Here is an 8357-nt window from a genome sequence, read left to right on the forward strand (position 1 = left end):
GAGAGAAGGGCAGTGTGTGGGGAGATGCCAGCCCACTGTCCAAGGAGAAGCATGTAATTGGACACAGGTAAAGCAACAGAACATGTAGCACTACATAGATTAATAGAAATGAGGTAAATTATCAGAGCTAGCTAGCAAGAAGCTTGAGCCATAGGCCATACAGTTTGTAATTAATATTAAAGCTCTGAGTGATTATTTTATAAGCAGCCATGGGACAACAAGTGGAAGAGATTCATCCAGACCCTGGGGCCGGGCTAGACTGAAGAAACTTCTGGCTACACATCATAGGCTGGCAAGATAACTAAGTAGGTAAAGGCTAACATGCACGTGTGTGTGAATACACAGACACCGACACAGACACACACCACCACCACTGCCACCACCACCACCAACAACAACAACAATAGCAACAACACCTAAATACATCTTTAAAAAGAGAAGGGAAAGAGAGTTGGATTGGGAAAGAAAAAGAGAGAGAGACAGAGACAGAGAGCTAAATAGGAGAAATAGGAGAGAGAATAGGAGGTGGATAAAAGCACTTGCTATTCTTCAAGAAGAACTGAGTTCAGTTCTCAACATCCATTTTCAGGCTTGTGGACAACTGCTTATAGCTCCACATCAAGGGCATCCAATACCCTTTTCAAGACTCCAAGGACATCCAAATTCACATGTCCATAATGTTGTGTGATATATTTTTTTTTGTGTTCTGACAAAGCTTGCCTGGAGATCAGAGGGCATAGCTAGCCACTAATTAATCATAGAGGCCTGGCAGTGGTGGCTCACACCTTCAATCCCAGCACTCAGGAGGAAGAAGCTGGAAGATTAGGAGTTCAAGGCCACCCTGGGATACATGAGATTAATCCAGTCTAAAAGAGAAACAGAGCCAGATGGTGGTGATGCAAGCCTTTAATCCCAGTACATGGGAGGCTCAGGCCTTTAATCGCAGCACTAGGGAGGTAGAGACTGGGTTATAAGGTGGGTGGAGACAGGATTGCCTCCCTCATTCAGTCTGAGGATTTGTAGAGAAAAGAAGTTTCTGGGGGTTGGCTGTTCTGCTTCTCGGTTCAGCTTTCACCCTCAATATCTGACTCTGGATTTTTATGGTTAAGACTAATTAGGATGATGCTTCAACATAACCCCACATAAACACACATATACACATTATTAAAATAAATGTTAAAAAAAACTTAAAAAAATTCAATGTCACCCTAGTCTAATCAGACACTATGAAAAACTGAACCAAAATTTTTTCAGGTAAAGATATGATTAAAGAAACCTTTATGTTTTGCTTTGAAAATGAAAATTAGTACACTTACATAGGAAAACAATAGAATTAACCTTTAATAAATAAATAACAAATAAAAAAAATGATCTTACTATACGAAGCCTAGAACTATAACCAATAGATTAAAAAGTATGTGTAAGAGAAACCTGCATACACATACTTATTTCAGGAATATTCAAAAGTTCCAAAGGGTAATATTAGCCTAGGCACCCATCAGAAGATGAATGAATAATGACAGTAGTGCATAGATACACAGTGAATTCTTATTCAGACATAAGTAGAATAAAATCAAGTTCATCAATTAGAGTGACATTTCAATTTCATGACAATTGCCATGAGTTAATGCTTCTAGAAGGTTGATAGTATATTATATCTCATATACCAATGATCAAGACTGGTGCTCAGAAGAAGCCACAATAATGAGATTCTGATGTGGAGAAAAATAAATAAATGTTGAATAAATAGTCAGCAGATATGGACTATCATTCAGTACACTGAAAGTTGCTCACCTGAGGCCATTTTGTCAAAGACCACCTGCCTTTTCATGCAGCATATCCAAGGTTTTGCCATTTCATTGAAAGCTGGTTTCCACTGTCTTTCCTTTGTTTGACGTATGGCTTGAGTTCTGTCAATAACTTCTCTAAAAAGTTACGTGGACAACATATGGAATTTTAAAGTCAACTACTCTATTCTCAAATATAGATTCAATGTCTTTAATGTTTAATTGCATGTTTCACCCATTAACAAGATCATCAAATGGCATATAAGGAGCATCCAACCAATACTCCACTTTCACATTAGTCCCTTGTTTGAGATTCTTTTCTTCTTGTTATAAGAAAATACTATGGCCAAAATCTGCATGAGAGAGAAAACCTTTATTGTTCACATAATACAATCATTTGGGAAAGTCAAGGCAACAAGTGTTTCAAGCAGTCAGTAAATTGTCATCCAGAATCAGTGACCAAAGTAGGACAAATACATGTTGCTTGGTTTTCTTTTCCATTCACACTGTCCAAGGTCACAGATAGGAAAGGGCACCACTCACACTGAGTGGGTTTTGCCACTTCAGTTAACATAATCAAGATAATCCCCCACAGAGAAGCTAAGAGTTCCTTCTCTCAGGTGAATCTGCATCTTCCAACCTGACAACACTACTCGATATACCCATCAAACACTAGAGTAGCATGCTGTACCATCCTATGGTATAGTCACTTGATAATCATTGGCACTGGGAGAAATATATTTTTTTATTCTTTCTGCATTTATACATCTGATTCATTTTGGCCAGAACATGGTTGAAAGAATGATGCATACTGAACAATGTCTTGGGGAACTGTGAGAGAGGCTTCATGTAAAAAAAAGACAGAGGGCCTTTGACCTCAGGTGCATTTCATTCTCTGGATTGTTGTTGGATGTGATTCTGTGTCTCCTGTTACAAATATTTAAATTCAGTTTATAAGACATATTTATTCTTGCTGGATATCATATCCTAGCTATAGAACCTAATCTGGTCAGTGTACCCTGAATATGGTTATGACCTTCTGTTTTGTTTTCCCAGATTTAATCTATAGTATGTGCCAGGCAACTGTGTTTAAATTGGTCTGCCCCAAGAAAGTTCTGGGAAAGGGCAGCTCTGTAAATACTTAGTATATGCTTATTTGTATTTATTTACATGCTTTTCCAATGATGTTTTCCAGAACTCAAACAATCCTCCTTGGATCACTGCTTTTGTTGTTGTTATTGTTGTTGTTACATTCCTGTGTAAAAGCACAATAAAACTGAAGTAAGGTTGTCTACAACATTATACTGCAGTTTGCCCCAATCATTCAGTTCCTCAGATCCCAGGATCAGGAGACAAATATGAACAAGTTGGCTGAAAAGTTGACAATTATGTTGACAACAATGACTGGGAGAAATATAAGTATTTTATTAATTCTTCATTTATAATTGTGATTGATTATGTTAATGTTAAGTGCTTATTTTTAAACATTCTCTTTTAACTGGATAAAAGGGAATAGAAATTCATTTAATCAGTAATTCGTTTAATAGTGAATTGTTTAGTATTGTTTGTTTTTGCTCTTTTGGGGGACCCACCACCCAGCTCCCAAGTATGTCACACACGGATACTTATTATTAATTCTGAATGCCTGGCCTTAACTTGGCTTGTTTCTTGCCAGCATTTCTTATCTTAACTTTTCCCATCTACCTTTTGCCTCTGGACTTTCCCTGTTCTCTTACTTCTGTAAACCTTACTCTTACTCCTTGGCTGGCTGTGTAGCTGGGTGGCTGGCCCCTGATGTCCTCCTTCCTCTCTTGTTCCTTGATTTCTCCTTTCCCAGATTTCTCTTCCCATATATTCTCTCTGCCTGCTAGCTCCACCTCTCCTTTCTCCTGCCTTGCCATTGGCTGTTCATTTCTTTATTAGACCATTGGGTGTTGTAGACAGGCAAAGTAACACAGCTTCACAGAGTTAAACAATTGCAATATAAACAAAAGTAACATACCTTAAATTAATATTCCACAGCAGTTTAGCTCCAATTTTTGACATCAGTGTCTATGCTTCAAGAATAGACCTTCATGTGCAAACTTTGGTTTTCTCTTAAGATGTTAGTGGAAAATGCCTGTAGTGTTTCAAGTCTAAGTTTCATATCGTTGTAACTGGCTCTATGACTTCATTAGATTAAAGAAAAAAACTGCAATACTCTTCAATTTCCTTGAGTCCTCAATTACTCCAGTAAGAGTTTCATACATACCTTCAAGGTGAGATAGCAAGATCACAAAGGTGTTATTCAGGATGGGGCTTATCCATTTGCATTCCGGTTGTGCTGACCCCTGTAATACCCTAAGTGTAGAAAATTCAAATGCATTAATAGTGGTGGTGGGGTAATGCATTAATCCTCTTCATTAAAAATAAATAAATAAGCAAGTAAATTATACATATATATAAATGTTTCAACTTACCTGTGAAATTTATCAAAAAAATCCATTCATTATTCATTGATATACTGATGTACTCTTTTTCTGTTAGTGAATAAATGATATTTAATTAAAACAATCTTTCCATTCTTAGTAATCACTATGCTGAAACTTTGTATCACTATGCTTAGAAACTGTTAAAGATTACTATTTAATATTGTAGTGCTTCTGTTTCTATACATGAAAATAAGATTAATTTCTTTTTGTTGTTGATGCAAGCTTTTAGATATCAATATGATAGCAATTTTTTAAAAACAGAACTGAGGACACCATCTATCTTGTTCTTTTCAATAGATAAATTTGAACAATATAAGAATAATTTGTAATGTATATCTTGAAATACATTGATTTTTATCTTGCCCTAGTCCAGAAACTTTAGTGAGTAGTTGTTTGCCAATTTTCCCTCAGGTTCATAGCCTGTGATTTTTTTTTCTTAGTAAAACTAAAATCGCATATTTTCTCAAGTTTAACTCTATGTGTGCCCAAAGAAATGTATGAACAAATAAATGTATTTTACAGTCCATTAATTGAAACTTCAAAGTGTAATATTTAAATACTATAAAATTATCCAGAAAAAGAAAAGAAGTGAATGGTAATCATTATTTCTACCTCAGGGTAGATATTTCATATGACCCATTTTTTTACCCATATAAATCCTGAATCATTATTAATCATCTATAGAGCCACATTTAAAATTGCCCTGATTGCCTTAATTGATATGGGAAGTCCCACCCCAATTGTGGGCAGCAACTACTGGTAACAGTTTTCACAAAAGAAAGAACTTGTCTGCAGGAAGATTATTTGTCTTTTGCTTGCTTGGTTTCCCTTCTTCCCCTTCTAATTTACCCCACAGCTGCTGATGCTGCTTCTCCACAGGTGGGAGAACCTGCTTTTCTTTTCTTTTTAATTTTTTCATTCATTTTATACACCAATCAAAGATCCCCTTCTTCCCTCCTCCTGCCCTCCCCCCACCAGCCTCTCCCTCCCAACCCACCCTCCTCTTCCACAAGAAGGCAAGGCCTTCCGTGGGGAGGCACATTCAGTAGAGGCAAGTCCAAAACCTTCCCCCTGCCTCAAGGCTGCAAGAGATGCCCCACCGTAGGTAGTGGGCTCCACAAAGGCCCTTCATGCACCAGGGATGGATTTTGATTCTACCGCCAGGGGGCCCCCAAAGCAGATCAAGCTACACAACTATCTCCATGTAAAGGGCCTAGTCCAGTCCCATGTAGGCTCCACTGGAGTTGGAACTTTCATGAGTTCCCTCTAGTTTGACTTGGTCGTCCCTGCATGTTTTCCCATCATGATCCTGATGCACTTGCTTGTAGAACCCCTCTTTGTCTTTGACTGGACCCCTGGAGCTCTGTCTAGTGATTGGTTGTGGATCTCTGCATCTGCTTCCATCAGTCATTGGAGAAAAGTTTTGTGATGACAGTTAAGGTATTCACCAGTCTGTTCTCTGGGGCAAGACAGTTCAGTTCAGGCACCCTCTCCCCTATTGCCAGTAGTCCAGCTTGGGGTCATCCTTGAGGATTCCTGACAACTTCCCTCGCACTGGTTTTTCTCTATCCCAATGATAACTCCCTCTATCATGGTGTCTCTTTCATTGTTTAACCCCTCCCTCTCAGTTCCAGCTCAATCATCCCATTCCCTTATGTTCTCATCCCCTATTGCCTACCCTCCATTGCCCACACCTCATCCCCAGTTTACTCATGGAGACCTCCATTATTTCCCCTTCCCACGGCAGTCCATGCATCCCTCTTTGGGTCTTCCCTGTTAGTTAGCTTTTCTGGAGTTGTGGGTTGTTGCCTGATTACCCTTTGCTTTACATCTAGTATCCACTTACGAGTGGGTACATACCATGTTTGTCCTTCTGAGTCTGGATTACCTCACTCAGGATGATATATTTTCTAGTTCCATCAATTTGCCTGCAAATTTCATGATGTCATTGTTTTTCTCTGCTGAGTAGTACTCCATTGTGTATATGTACCATATTTTCTTAATCCATTCATCAGTTGAGGGGCATCTAGATTGTTTCCAGGTTCTGGCAGGCCTGGTTAGTACTTGGATGGGAGAACCTACTTTTCAAGGATTCTGTCTGACTGAGAGGAACAGCTCTTCAGAAGCCTCCTGATCTTGGTATCAGAATTGGGACTAGTGAGGTACCCTGCACATGGACTGAGTGACAACTGGGTTCTCAGCCTCTCCGGTATGAGGCATCTGTTATTAATTCTTTATGTATGTCTATGTGTTTTATGTGTGTGTGTGTGTGTGTGTGTGTGTGTACATACATATTCATTCTATATGTTACGTTTCAATAGACAACCCTAACTATTACATTGCATATGCATCAATATTAAATAAAGAAAATATGTTTGTTTCAATATCCAAATGCATACTGTCTGTTTTAAGCTTTATTCTCAACTGAAAAAAAAAAAACTAATCTGAAAAGTTTCCTCCATGTTCTGTCTCTCAAATAGAATGACCTTCTAAGGGACAGATTTAAAAATTCAAAATCTCATTCTTGTGTGCTTGATAATAAAGAGGCTTGAAGCTCTCAGAAAAAGAACAACAGCCAAGAAAACATAAACAAACAAGCAAAAAACATATTATTCCAGTAGCAAGCCCTGATATCAATACACAGAAAAGAAAGGGGCAGTTGACTGTCTCCGTGGTACAGGAGAAAGCTTTTACTATGAGCACTACTGATTCTAAGAGAGAGACAATAATGCTGAAAGTTTGAACCTTTACCCCTGTTTATCTACTTTGCCATTATGATCAATTTCCTTAAATTGCATTTTTTAACTCTAACTCTAATAGTGTGTAATTTGACTAAGCCATTGAATTGAGTCTTCTACTCACAAAGCTTCAGTCATCATTTGGCACAAAGCTAATGATTTTAAATTACTGAGTTTTATTATGAATGTTTGCTCAAAATTATTTTCCTATCATAAAAATTTAGTCTCTTTCCAAAGATTTGTGTTTTTGTTTGTTTGTTTTTTTCCCTACGAGTGTGCCTTGTGCTTTGAGGAAATCTTCTATGGTATTAATAAATTAATAAGTGCAAAAACATTCATTTTCTACTGTGTAATAATTTTTTTACATTATCTAATCTGTACAGAGCAAAGGCCCTGTTTACAGAAACACCTGTGAATTTCTGTAGTGAAAAGGCAACATTATACTAAAGTGTTTTAATTACCATGTTAATTATTTATCACTGAATACCTAGCATGAATGAATTCACTGGGAATGACACCAATCTGCTAGCTGCATGTAGAAATTTCTGGGGTGTCACAAATCATACTTTTTCAGAAAAAAAGCATCCTGAATCCTCCAGAAACTGACATTTATAAAAGATAAATATCTTTCTAAAGGGCCTAAAGAAGTTTATAAACATCTAGGCTTATGTATTTTCTATCATTGTCAGATACTTTTGATTAACATAATTTAAATCAATGTGAAATTTATGTAGTGTTTGTTTGCAATAATTTCATGTGACCATTTTTTCATCTTATTTAAATCTCATGATCCTCACTAGTCAGAGGCTTACAACTATTCTTGAAAATAAGAGTTGACTAAAAGTCAAGTTTCAATATTGATGCTTAAATATTTAAATTGCACATTCAAAGTCATATTCACTTGGTTGAAAATTATATTTTACAAAGTGAACAATATATTTTAAACATTTCCTCATGACTAAAATTAGTTCATCGTAATCCCATATAAGGATGTTTAAAAATTCTGACAAATTAACCTTGTGGTTTTAGTGTGCACGTTAAGAAAAAAAATTAATATGAAAATGTTTGTATGGGAAGTTGTAGCTGGAAGTTTCTTCATTCCCGCCAGGTCCCACAGTCCAGATGAATCTCTCCCACCCATGGTCCTGCAGCTGCTTATAAAATACTCAGAGGGTTAATATTAGCGACAACCTGTATGGCCTCTGGCTTAGGCTCATTACTAACTAACTCTTACAACTTAACCCATTCCCATTAATCTCTGTTTTGCCATGTGGCTTCATGGCATTACCTGTTTTCTCACATCTTGTTTCTCCTGGTGGCTGCTCGCAGCCTCTGCCTGACTCTGCCTTTCTTCTGCCTGT

At 37.4% G+C, this 8357-nt stretch overlaps 1 pseudogene; it reads left to right on the forward strand.

Moving 5' to 3' along the window:
* Nucleotides 1–4030: 4030 nt before the first annotated feature.
* LOC114702558 lies at nt 4031–4185 on the forward strand (annotated as a pseudogene).
* Nucleotides 4186–8357: the final 4172 nt, after the last annotated feature.

Source organism: Peromyscus leucopus, chromosome 9 (assembly GCF_004664715.2).
Source record: "Peromyscus leucopus breed LL Stock chromosome 9, UCI_PerLeu_2.1, whole genome shotgun sequence".
In the NCBI taxonomy this organism is placed as follows: Eukaryota; Metazoa; Chordata; class Mammalia; order Rodentia; family Cricetidae; genus Peromyscus; species Peromyscus leucopus.